The 13,721-nt window shown below is 45.4% G+C and overlaps 1 long non-coding RNA gene across 1 annotated transcript; it reads left to right on the forward strand.

The window, feature by feature from the left end:
* The first annotated feature begins 6,399 nt into the window (after positions 1-6,399).
* Positions 6,400-13,234, forward strand: LOC138921027 (uncharacterized). Its single transcript, XR_011433188.1, has 4 exons — positions 6,400-6,500; positions 6,638-6,780; positions 11,656-11,685; positions 13,001-13,234. It is a non-coding gene; the product is annotated as an uncharacterized lncRNA (long non-coding RNA).
* The last annotated feature ends 487 nt before the right edge of the window (positions 13,235-13,721 follow it).

The following is a 13,721-nucleotide window of genomic DNA, read 5'->3' on the forward strand; positions in this document are numbered from 1 at the left end:
GCAGCAAACCAGCGTAATGTGAGCGGAGGTTAATAAGAGGACTATTTACAAAGGTATGAGCAGAGTTTAGGAAGAACAGAGATGGTGCAGTACCCTGAAGCTGGTGACAGTGGAGAGGCATTCTCATGCCTAGGCCAGAGGAGCAAGGGAAAGAGGCAGTGACTAGATGAGAGAGAGAGAGAGAGAGAGAGAGTCAGAGTTCAAGTCGGAGTTAGATGGAGAGGGCCTTCTGACAGGACCTGTGGCCTTCAGTAGAGACACAGCCAACCTGAGATGAGCCAAGAAGAGGGAGCTGGGATAATAACTTTACTGACCTCACTCTCCTCGTGCTTTTCAGTCTTCTGCTGGAAGCTTCTATTGGCCAAACCCAGCTGGAAGTCAGAGAGTCTTCTGATGTAGCCCACAAAGGTCAAAGTATCAGGGCAGAGAGGAGGGTCGACAGGAGTTGAGAGTCGATCCAGAAGGACAAACAGAAAATACACAGCAGAAGGCAGTTGGATGTACAAGTCTGGAGCTCGAGAGGTGTTGAGAGATGTTGGAAATGATTGGTATATAGGTGGGAACTAAAGCTTTGGAAATAGATGAGGTCATGGAGGGAGGGAGAATGAGGAGAAGGGACTGAGCACTAAACTCCAACATTAGAGCTTAGCTAGAGAACAGAGAGCACTTTACAAAGGAGATTGAAAAGGAGTAGACAGACACGTAGGAGAAAAAACAAGATAGCGTGGTGTCACAAAATCAAAAATAAGACATGGTTTCAACAGGAAGAAGTGGTTATTTGATACTCTTGAGTCAAATGCTCCTGAGAAGTTAAGTAACAGAAACGTGCCTTTCGAATTTGGCAAGCTTATTCAACAAGTATGCCAAGCACTGTGCTTGCGGGTTGCAAAGATGAGTAAGCCCTTGATTTTGAGGACCTCCCAATCTAGACAGGGAACTGGATCCCATGTTGTGGGATGACTGCTCTGATAGAAATAGGAACAAGTGCCTTTTGAGAGCAGAGACGGTCCTGGGAGAAGTTTCCTAAGAACAATCAATTCTATACATGGTGTATAAATTCTTCAGAATAAGGAGGGCTAGTACTGGAAAAATCTGGCACTTTGAAGAAGAAGAAAATGAAACTCAGAAAAGTAAAACAACTTGGCACTCCTTGACTCAGTACCCCATTGGAAGGATACTGACAATCTGAATACTCTGATTTCAGGACTTCTTGATCAGACCTTCAGAGGATAAACCTACAACCTATGCTTTATTAGAATGAAAGCGTTATTTATTTAAAATTTTTCTGTGAAAGTGATATATTAATGCCAGAAATTCTTAACAATAAATATAAGATAGAGAAGAAAATTAAAATCACACATAATCCACACCCCTAACTTTCCAGTGTGTTTTTCCAGTTTTTCCCTGAGTGCATGCCTGTTTGTATAAACATTTCTCTTTAAAAAATGTTTTATACACAGTCAACAGAATGAAAACCTCAGAACAGGATAAAATATTCACAAATCATTTATCTGATAACAGGTTAATATCCAGAATATATAAAGAACTTCTACAACTGCTCAACAACAACCACCAAAAAAAGGGATCCAATTAAAAAATGGGCAAAGGACTTGAATAGACATTTCTCCAAAGAGATTTACAAATGGCCAACAAGCACTTGAAAAGATCACTAATCATTAGTGAAGTGCAAATCAAAACCACAGTGAGTTGCCACCTCACACTCATTAGGACGGCTACCATCAAAAAACCAGAAAAGAAAAAGTATTGGCAAGGATGTGGAGAAATTGGAACCCTTGTGCACTGTTGACGGGAATGTAAAATGGTGCAGCCTCTATGGAGAACAGTTTGACAGTTCCTCAAAAATTAAAAACAGGGGGCCAGCCCCACGGCCAAGTAGTTAAGTTTGTGCACTCCTGCTTCGGTGACCTGGGGTTTCCCTGGTTCAGATCCTGGGCGCAGACATGGAACCACTCATCAAGCCATACTGAGGTGGCATCCCATACAGCACAACCAGAAGGACCTACAACTAGAATATACAACTATGTTCTGGGGGGGGGGGGGGGGGGGAGGGGCTTTGGGGAGAAGAAGAAGGGAAAAAAAAAGAAAAAGAAGATTGGCAACAGATGTTAGCTCAGGTGTCAATCTTTAAAAAAAAAAAATTAAAAACAGAACTACCGTATAACCCAACAATTCTATTTCCGGGTATACATCTAAAAGAATTGAACACAGGGTCTTGAAGAGATATTTGTATGCCTATCTTCATAGCAGCATTATTCACAATAGCCAAAAGGTAGCAGCAACCCAAGTGCCCATCAATGGATAAATGGATAAACAAAATGTGATATATACATACAATGGAATATTATTTAGCCTTAAAAAGGAAGGAAATTCTAATACATGCTATAACATGGATGAACCTTGAGGTTATTATGCTAAGTGCAATAAGTAGTCACAAAAATACAAATACTGTATGATTCCACTTATATGAGGTACCTAGAATAGTCAATTCATAGAGACAGTAGAACGGTTGTTGCCAGAGGTTGAGGGGAGGAAGGAACGGAGGGAGGGATGTTGCTTCACAGTATAGAGTTCTAGTTTTGCAAGATGAAGAGTTCTGGAGATTGGTCACACAACCATGTAAACATATTTAATGCTACTGAACTGCACACTTAAAAAATGGTTAAGATCACAAATTTTATATTACATGTATTTTACTATAATTAAAAACTAAAATTAAAAATTAGGGGCCAGCCAAGTGGCACAATGGCTAAGTTTGCGTGTTCTGCTTTGGCAGCCAGGGGTTTGCAGGTTCAGATCCTGGGCACGGACCTAGCATCACTCATCAAGCCGTGCTGTGGTCGTGCCCCATGTAAAAATAGAGGGAGACTGGCACAGATGTTAGCTCAGGGCCATTCCTCCTCATACACACACAAAGAATTAAAATGTTTTATAATTTGTTTTATTTCATTTAATAATATCAAGTGAACATCTTTTCATATCAATGAACTTTCTTTGTATTATTATTATTTTAGGGGTTACACAAGAGTATTTTATTATCACATAAATTATTTAACCAAATCACTATTTTTGGAAATTTAGGTTTTCTATAAAGCTAAACATCATAAACAAACTGCAATAAACATCATTGTAGCTACATCTTGGCCAAGTGTACAATTATTTCCTTAGAATAAATTCCTAGAATGGAATTGCTGGGTCAAAGGAGTGGGGAGCTGTGTCAGGAGTGAGGTAGGGTGGGAAATGCAAAATGAAAGCTGAAATATAAAAACAAATCAGCAGGGGCCAGCCTGGTGGCACAGTGGTTAAGTTCATGCACTCTGCTTTGGCAGCCTGGGGTTCGCTGGTTCAGATTCTGGGTGCGGACCTACGTACCACTTATCAAACCATGCTGTGGCAGGCATCCCACATATAAAGTGGAGGAAGATGGGCGTGGATGTTAACTCCGGGCCAGTCTTCCTCAGCAAAAAGAGGAGGATTGGTGGCAGATGTTAGCTTAGGGTTAATCTTCCTCCAAAAAAAAGAAAAAGAAAAAAAAAACAATCAGCAGAGAACTGAAGTGGGGTATGATATAAATTAAGTGCTCTACAAAATATTTCTGGTTAGTGAAAGGGAATGTTATTTATCCATTCATTGATTCCTTACATAAATTGTACCACGACTCTGCTATGCACCATTGTCTTAGACACTGTGATATCCAACTGTCTTATTAGACATTCTCTCATCCCTCAAGGAGCTTAAAGACTAGGGAAAAGGAAAGCAAGTAAATGAACTTCAGTGCAGCTTAGTACAGGAGGGAATGGAGGAATGCCCGAGGGCTGATGGGAGCAGAAGTTCACCAATCAGGGCAGACTTCCTAAAGGACATGGCTGTGTGTCAGTGAGCTGAGTTTTTGAGTTTTGAGGGACAAGTCAGAGTTATTTAGACTTCGAAAGTGGATAACTACATGGGGTAGCCCATCCCCAAGATAGCCCCAATAATGCTCACCTCCTGGTACTCACACCTTTGCATAGTCTCCTTCCGCATTGGAGGACGGCTGTTCTGAGGGACCTAGAGAGAACGGCAGAGGTAACAGTGTGTGAACTCCAAGGCTAGACTATAAAAACCATTGCAGCTTCCTTCTTGCTCTCTTAGATTGCTTGCTCTGGAGGATGCCAGTTGCTGGGCCATGAGGACACTCCAGCAGCCCTGTGAAGAGGCCCACATGAAGAGGAACTGAGAGCCAGCACTGACTCACCAGCCATGTGAACAAGCCATCTTCAAAGTGAACCCTCCAGCCCCAGTGAGTGACTGCAGCCCTGGCCAACATCTTCACTGCAGTCTCATGAGGGAACCCAACCCAGAACCCAGAGACACAATACATGTGATTGCAATTTTTAAAAGCCACTAACAAGTTTGGGGTGATTTGTTTCTCAGTTCTAGTTAATGTAACACACTACATCTTAAGCATGTGTGACTGTATCGTTGAAAATTTCTAAAAGTGGGAGATATTTGGAGAGACCCCAGAGAAGGTTACAGGTAGGGGAACAGCAGGCGCTGGGGCTGGAGAGGAAAGCAGGGCCCAGATAACACGCAGCCGTGGTACACACCGCCCCTCTCACCTTCTTCCTTGCCAAGGGGACCAATCTTGTTCACGTCTGAGGTGGCCATTTGGATGAGGTCACACAGGGAGGACGTGCATCTTAAGAAGAGGAGCAGGCTGAGGGGAAAGCCTTGGCTAGGAGAAAACCCTCAAAGGGTGAGCAGAGGAAGAAAATCACAGAAGCCCAAGAAAGAGTAGCCACTCAAGTGGGAAGAAAAAGGAGAAAGTGCGATTACAAAAGCTAAAGGAAGAGTTTCACAAAAGAGGAAGTGGCCAATGGCGTCAAAGGCAACCAAGAAATCAAGCAAGGCCTGAGAACTGGGCACGAGAGTTGTCATGGTGGCAGCCACTTGTGTCCTTTGTGGAAGCAGCTTTGTTGAAATTGTGGGAACTTCAAAAGATTATGGGAGAACCTCTCACTTTATAATACCCAGAGTCCTTACAGCGGCCCACCAGGCCCCCAGCCTTCTAACACTCCATATCCTCTCTAATCTCGCCTCCTTCTCCCCTCCCACTTCCTAAAGAGTCCTTTAGCTAAACTTCCTTTAGCCACAGTGGCCTCTTCCTTGCTGTCACCTCACGTGTCTTTGCCATCTTGCTTCTCTGTGCTTGGACCAGTGTCCCAACAAAGGTCCACACTGTTCCCTCTTTCACCATCTTCAGGCTGATGCCCATGTCGTCTTCTGCGTGGCCTTCCCTCACCATCCTCCAGTTGGAATGCTCCCACCCTCACCCAACACATACTCTCTAGCGCCTTCTCTGCGCTGTCCTTCTCCCTAGTGTTGATCACTCGATAGGCCACATCTTTTCCTTGCTTATCTTGCTTATTGTCTGTCTCCCCTTCTCTACAATGTCAGCTTCATGAGGGTAGTGCTTCTTCTCTCAACTCTATCCCCAGAACCTAGCATTCAAGTGTTCCTAAAATATCAGTTAAGCATTGCAAAAACAAGACACACTCCTGTTTTCAAGGGACCCACGTGTCAGTGTAGGAAACTGACCTCCAACGACAGTGTGACAGGTGCGACATCTGAGGTGTGCACAAAACGTTAGAGAAAGCACCAAGGAAGGAATGACAGAGGAGGTGCACTTGAGCAGAGAACCCAGGAGCAGGAAAAGCGGACAAGTGACAGGGACATCATGTCCTGACGCGTCTGGACGGGGAGATACAGGTGGAGGGAGGAATGGCTGCAGCCAGACTGAAAAAAGTTTTGAGGAGAGCATACTAAACAGCCTTAACTGCAACAAGTAGGGCAGCGATTTTCAAACTGTCCTCTGAAGACCCTAAGGGCTTCACTCCTGCCAGGCCACTTGGCGATGGAGCAAAGTCTGTTCCAGTCTCTACCCTCCCACATCCCCGTTTCAAACACAGCAGGCCAGCCTTAGCTATTTTATACACTGTGCTCTGATTAGTCCTTCTTTTGAAGGCTGTTCCATGGCCAGAATTTTGAAAACCATCTCTGTTGCCAACGGAAGCTGTGGCCTTGAAGAATCCCCAAGTCCACATAGAACCAATGATTTCCTCTCACTACACACGAAGGCAGGCGAGGCCCTGGGAGCCAACTGCAAAAACGTGCAGGTTTTCTGGCTCAGCTTCAGGAGCAATGAGGGGCAGAAACCAACGCTGGGCTTTGGGTAGGGCTCAAACCTTATCAAGGCCCAGCAAAGGACAGCGGTACAGCAGGCCTGCGCTGCACCGAGATAGCAAGGCACGCTTCCTCGTGGCACACCTGTGATTAGCTCCTGTTGCAATCCCTCCTTCCCAAGAGATAAAGCAAGTCGCTCAGGACACGCCCTCACTTAGCGGCAGACGTGGGGTTAGCTCTCCCGACTCTGGCGATTTCAGTGCATTCTTTAAAGTCCTAAACCAGCAGATAAAAACAGTGGAAGGGCAGGACTGTGTGAGGTACGGGCACAGAACCGGGCGGAGGGGTGCGGGTAGAAGCAAGAAAGGAGCGGGGTAGAGGGGAGAAGGCGGCCAGGGAGGGGGAGGAGGGGCGGGGGCGGGGAGGATCCATGCTCCCTGGATTTTGGCCAAATCAGGTTCCTTATCTGCAAAAGAAGAGAAACTCGTGCTCTGAGCCCCTGCTACCTCTCCTTCTGGACCACTTGTTTTCGAAAAGTATAACATGTACAAATGTGCCAGATCCCCATTTTCTGTCAATTTCTAGGAGGATGTGACTAAGGTAAGGAAAGGAGGATCTTTGCTTCACTGTATCATACCTAGATCTTAACGTGCTGACCTTCAGGACTCCGCGCGGGCCTCAGGTGGCGCAGAGCGAGCCGGCCCGGCTCCCGGCTACGTGACTGCGCGCTCGCCGCGCCCCTCGCGGGCCTGGTGCGCCCCCGCCCCTGGCTCGGCTGCCTGGCCACCTGGGCAGGGCGGGTCACCCCTCTCCTCTCTCCCCCTCCCCCTCTCCCTCCGCCCTCTCCTCCTCCCCTTAACCTCCCTCTCCTCCCCCTCCCTCCTCCCGCCGCAGGCGCCCTCCCCGCGCCAAAGGGAAGCGCCGCGCGCAGAGCGCAGCACGTCCCGGTGCAGAATTCCGCCTCCTTTCTCCATCCCAGACGTGCAAGGTCTCCGCGCCCTGGGAGCCTGGGCTTCCTCATTCTTAGACTGAGGACTTGGTGAGGCCCGCGGAGGGTCCTTCTTCCAGCTCTAAGGTCTGAGGCTGTGGTTTCGCGAACGTTGCTTTTCTGTTCTGCAAAAGTTGATAAGACCGTGTCTGGAAAGCGCCATGAGTTCCTTGGGATAAAAGTGCGGACTGAATTTTGTCACCTGTTGCTTACAAAATCTACTAAAATGGCATTTTAAAATCAATGTTCATTTAGATGTAATAACCATAACAACATTTCTGTAGGGCTTACTAATCACTTTAAACGTCAGGGTGGGATCCGAATCATTACTTCAATTTTACGGATGAGGAAATTAACATTGTTTCTTATAATATTAATCATTATTACTGAAAGTAGTACATTTTTAATGAAAAACATAGATTGCTAATCTATCTGTGTGTCTATATCTATGTCTTCATCTGCATCTACATCTGTATCTATATAGATATCTGAGAAACCCCTGCTGGAGCCATTTTTGAGGAATGCTCCTGATCCGACCTTACACAAAAGGAAAGGGCAAAGTGATGTTATCTTTTAGGTCAGGAAAATAAACAATTTTCTATTTTTTCCCTTCTTTTGTAAGCAGTGACATTTGAGAGGTTTCTCAAAAGCAGGTTTCTGCCGGTGCCTGAACATTACCTGACTGACTGGAGCCTAAAGAAGGGTGTGGGCGATCTGGGGGCACCTCCTGTGCGCTAAACAGTGTGTTGTGAGGTGACAGAAGTAAATGGGGGCTACAGTGTTTAGGGAAATATCTTCCTGCTCATTTATTGGTTGTGTTACATGGTAACCCCTGAAAATGGTGAGGAGGGTAGAAAGAAATGAGATTGGGTGGCCTCTGCTTGCCCCTCTTTGAGGCTTGGGTGGTGTCCAAGGAGCCCCAGGGCTAGAGGTCAAGTTGCTGGTGGGGGTGGGGGGGCAAGTGGTGAGGGTGGCACAGGAAGCCCATCTGCAGAGCCCCTTCTTACTGTGCAGTTTAACCTGGACTTCAGCTGGGAGATGCCGTGATTCTGTCTTCTATACCGTGTAAGGCTCCGAAAATCTAGCTCAGTTAACACAGCTGGCAAGTGATACCTCTAGTTTTCAAACCCAGCCATCTGAACTCTAGCGTCAGCACTGTCTCCTTCTATTCCAAAGATCCAGACATCGCGAATGTTCTCAGGCCCTATCAGAGGGATGCTCCTGGGCTGGCAGAGACTTCCAGGGGAATGAGATTATGGGTGTCTCTAATCTACCATCATCTGGCTCCAGAGCAGTGGGATTATTGGAGACAAGGCCACACAACAAGAGTTGGCAAACTATTGCCCATGAGCCAAATCCAGCCTGTGTAAGACCAGCCAGTTAAGACTGGTTTTTATATTTTTTAATGGTTGGGGGAAAAAAATCAAAAAAAGATTTATGACGTAAGAATTTATGTAATTCAAGTTTCCGTATCTATAACTAAAGTTTCACTGGCACACAGCCATGTTCATTGTTTGTATACTGTCTCTGGCTGCTTTCACATTCGAATGCAGAGTTGAATACACTTACTGTTACTCGCGGTAATTATGTCCTATAAAGTCACTGGGAATACTGAATTAGCAAATACTGAACCATTGCTCCTAAGAGAAATACAGGTTACATTCCTGCAAGCCTCTGTCCACAGATCAATTCATAACCTTATTTTATGTGTGTTTCTGTTTAAAGAAACTTTATTTTAATGTGTATTGCTTATTCATTAACATTGAACACATTGGTGATTGCACAATAACTCATACTTGGACAAAACTTAGCTAACACACGAATTTTCCCCTTTTAAGGCCCATCACAGCCTTCTTGCATATTGGAACACTAGACAGCACTTCAGCACTATGCCTGGGGGTCATTTTAAACAGCAAAATCACTCAAAAGGCAAAAATCATGATACTAAATAGTTCTCAAAAAAGACACCCGGACAGTATGAGAGCAGAGACAAGAAGGCAGAATGTCGCCTCGCTCAACCTCACAGCTGGGAACACAGGCGTCAGACGACTCACGTTTTTCCCTGCTCTGCACCTGCCCATGGATGACCATACAGGCAACACAAGTATTGACTTGGGGGTTGCAAATTTTAGTGAGTAGGTGAAGTCATAAAAACAGAACCCAAGAGTAATGAAGATCGACAGTGCTTGCAACAGAGACCATTTAGGCAGCAAAAATCTAAGATATTTACTGTTGCTAAGTAGTATTCTCTGCCTGCCCCCAAGGAGCTTCAAACAGGCACAAAGAGACCGACTCCTCCATACCAGTGTCCAGGCTGGAGGCAGCTCGTACAGGAGAGCAAAACTACGTCAATTATGAGGTCAGGAAACTGGGAGCTCCTGTAATCGAACGTGGAGAGAATTTCCAAACTCTAGATCAAAGCTGTAATGTCTTCCCGTCGCAGAGCTTCTGGTTTTCATTCATTCATAAGAAGGTACTTATCCAGTACCTTCTAATTTGCCTGGGTCTATGCTGAGTGTTGTGAGCCATTCAGAGTTACTAGTTTAATTACTAACACCCTTCTTTGGTCGGTGTATTGAGAACAGAAGTAGTGAAGGATACTTAGAAGGAGGGAAGACTTGAAACAAAAGGTCTGGCCAATTTATAGCTTGGATAACCAGTCTCTGAAACAGATTAAACACTTTGTTTGCTTGTTATGACTCTCCAATTTCCAGAAAGCATTTGAGACAGTGCAAAACTAAAGCACATGGTAAACTCAGGAGGAAGGAGAAGAGCAGGCTAGGGGAGGACGTCTGAGAAGGAACGCCATGCTAGCTGGCAGCCCGTGGGGGCCATGGGATTGTTATGTTGCGTTTCAGATTGGATTCTGAGGTTCCCATCTCAAAAAACTAGGAGCAGGGGAAATAAAGTTTGTCCTGAGAGCAAACTCAGGAGAAAAGGCTTTCTGCTGCCTTTAGGGGGCGAAGAGTTTTCTGATGAGAGGTTTCTTAGAGCGGACCCAGGAGGGGGAGAGGCCCCAGTTCCACAGCAGAAACAGATCCAGACCAAAGGCTCAGCAGCTTCCTGCCCTGGCTGTTGGGGCTTCACTGGTGAAAATGCAACTCTGTATTTTCTTTGGACCCTAAATAATAAATGTCAAAGTATTTACTTTTCTGATGTCTGGCTGTACCCAAAGAAAGAACCTAAAGCACCAAGAAGAGTGATGGACTGAAGAATTTTGAAATAGCCTTTCACACAGAACCCTTTCTCACTCTGCCTTCGGATGAGTTGGAAATCATCAGTTCAAGCGCTCAGAGAGACGATATTTTGTATTATTAAGTGCGGGGCAATCCATAGACTCTTGAAATATTAGACTGCTTTGGCAAGTGAAGGATGGGCAGGCAAAGGCAGAAACTTCTTTCAGGAAACAGATGGGGGTCCACCCTCGCCATGTGCAAGTCGCAGCTTTCTTCTCCAGGGAAGGCTGCAGGTGATTTCATCCTGGAAGATTTTCAGAGTCCACCACCCCATGAAAAAATCCCAGCAATGCTTACATTTGTAGGGACAGAAAACTCGTGTTTCTCCTAAGCCCCTCGTGGGGACTGGTGTACCTGAAGTCCCTCTGTGCTAACCCTGATCCTTAAGTCTAGGTGACATATTTCTTCTTTCTATTTCTTGACATGGAGACAGAGGCTCAGACAGATTAAGAACTAGAGGCTAGACTTCTGATCCCGCTTAATTTTTCCATTAATCATGTCCTATTACTCCCAGGCACCAGAACTTAGTGATATCAAAAGTAGAGCCATGTGTAGAATATTAAGGAACAGGCCATGTGGTGGATAACAGCAGTGGAATCTTGCTCGCCCTCCACCCCCCACACACACTGGCAGCTGCACTGGCAGCTCAGCCTGGACACAAACTGATAGAGTTCTTAAGCACTGCGGTGTGGGCTTGAACATCCTGGCAGGAGGTCAGAATTCATCCTAGCCACCGGAAGAGCTAGCAATCCACCTTAGCATTTGATCTGCTGAAGTGGGTTTCACTTGAGGAGTATCATACGGTGAGTCATTGAACCAGGCATCTCTTTATTGAAATCCACTCCTCCCCGTTCCCTCCCCCACTCCTATACTCTATCTGGAGCCTCTGCAGGTTTCTAAGCAGCTCTGTATACCTGAGACCAACCAGGTGCTAAAGATAATGCTGAAAAAATGAGCAGACGAGTAGGTTGTAAGCCCTTTTCATGTTGAGGATTAATTTGAAGGGATTTGTCAAGTCCAGAGGTCTCCTCCTGGCTTGTTGGAATCACAGACACCCCTTGTGGATGAGGCTGGAGAACCCCAGTCTGAAACCACATCTTTGAACCAGGATGCAACCCCCTCCCATGGTCCCGGCAGTTTACATTTGGAAGCACTTAAAAGGCGCTGGGGAAGTGTGAGTAGCAACTCAAGTCTAAAGTAAAACCTCAGCCCTTCACCCTCATTTACATATTTTTATTTTTTTCTCCCCAGGTTCTTGCGACCAAATTGCTTCTCCCAGAGGTGAGGCATTCGACAAAGATAAGGGGGTGCGAGGAGAGGCGCTTTATCTGGGAAGAGAAATGTAGGATGGAAAACAGAGGGTGGTGATTAAATTACATACAATATGTTTCCTGTCCATTACAGACTGATGTCTGACAGTTCAAAGATTTTAAAGGTAGCTTTCCCCAAAACTTTTTAAGCCTAGATTTCTATTTGTGAACTGTTTGTGCTGAGTGAAATAAATGTCTTAAGACTTTGTCACTTGTTATGTTTTAAAGAAGAGGTGTTTGGGTAAGTGGGAAGGTAAATGACTCAGGAAGTCAGTTAACATACACTCCAACCAACCAGGACACACATAGAACAGAGTCCCTGAGAAAATTATCAGAGTAATTTGAAGTGAAGACCAGGAATGCAATTACATTCAGCTCCGGTAAAGCCTTAGACAACTGAGACCCTAATTACAAAGGTGGAGAGGTACCTTGTGACTATTTGGAGTTGAATCTTTACTCTTGCCATTTGCTAGAAAGAAAAAAAGGGGAGAGCTAGTGTCCGATGCAAATGCTTTTGTCCATCCTGGGCCTAATTAAAATTTCCTCCAGGCTCCACCAGCCCTGACTGAGGATAAATGCTTATTTAGATTGATTGTCTCACAGAGTCCAAAGGGCTAATGAGGACAAGAAAGATATCCGCAGTCCAGTTAGTTCCCTTTCCACTGCCTGCATCTCTTGCTGAGGGGGCATTCATAGGGCCCTCAATATATATACGCTCTCATGGATTGTTAGATTTCTGTTTCCCGGATGAGATGGAGGCTCTGAGTCAGCAAGAACCACATCTGGTATTCTTTGTGTCACCCGAGAGCCTCGCTTAGGGTAGGTGTTTGGAAATGTTTGCTGAGGTGCTGCAGGCATGGTCTGGAGGGAGAGGTTCCTTTATCCAGCAGACCCAGACCACGGGGTGGCCCTCCTTCTCCCCATTTCCTGAGCCCGGAGCTGGAGCTGGAGCTGGAGCTCTCGTGGTAGGAAATGCATGTTCTTCCTCCTCTGTCTTCAAAGGCAAGCCTTGTTGTAAAGCAGATTGTCTGTGTTCTGCTCCATATTTTTTTGAGCTCTGGAAATGGGCCAGTCACTGCCTTGAGGACAGAGAGGGAGGACGGTAATGTTTTCCCCTAAAGGGGTTACTGTCTACTAGCAACCCAGACAACGACAAAATAGTGTGACCAAATAGAACCCAGAGGAAGAACACTTCGCCCACCCTGGGGTGCTTCTTAGAGTCTCTCCAAGGATGACTTGGAGTTCCCTGGGCAGGATTGACAATGTTCCACTCATCCCTTTCACAGGAGTGTTGGGAAATATGACCGGCCAGGACCTTGGGGTCACCTCAGGAGATGCCTGTGGCACTGCTGGGGGACACCCAACTCACTAACAAGGACAGTGACTAAGAGCAGAGCACTCACTGTGGCTTCCCAAACTCTTCACCACCCAGGATATCATTTTATTTTGTTCTGTTTGTTTTTCAGTCCTCAGAGACTTCACGTTTTGAAAACTGGTATCTGTCAATTAAAGTACATTGATTAAGCAAACCTAATTAGTTTTCTCGTTGTAATTAATCAAAACAGATAACCATCAATTGAATCTTCTGATTTAACAGGACAGCAAATGCCACTACACTGGGGAGGATGTAATTCTTTATCAAATCAACGAAGTGTCTTAATTAGTTTGTACAGATTTACTGTGCTAAGATATGATTTGCATTCTCCTTTTCTTCTTTTTCTTTTTTAAAGATATTGAAGTAGCAACCAGTTCTTTACTCTGGTAAACACTCACTTTGTGAATCAGGGGCTGTGTCTGAAGATTAGATAGTTAGGGCAATTTCTGACTTTTTTATTGATGTGCACACATTTCATTTAATTAAGTATGTGGTTGGCACCAGTCACTCTGTTTTCCATTCCACTTCTCTGTGAAGCCTCCAGCCACTTATGGAAGGGGTTCATAAGCAAAATTCATCGTCTCCAATAAGCTGGGGAATTCAGGAACCTAAAACGTCAAGTTAAGAAAAAC

This window comes from Equus caballus, chromosome 27, assembly GCF_041296265.1.
Source record: "Equus caballus isolate H_3958 breed thoroughbred chromosome 27, TB-T2T, whole genome shotgun sequence".
NCBI classification, from domain to species: Eukaryota; Metazoa; Chordata; class Mammalia; order Perissodactyla; family Equidae; genus Equus; species Equus caballus.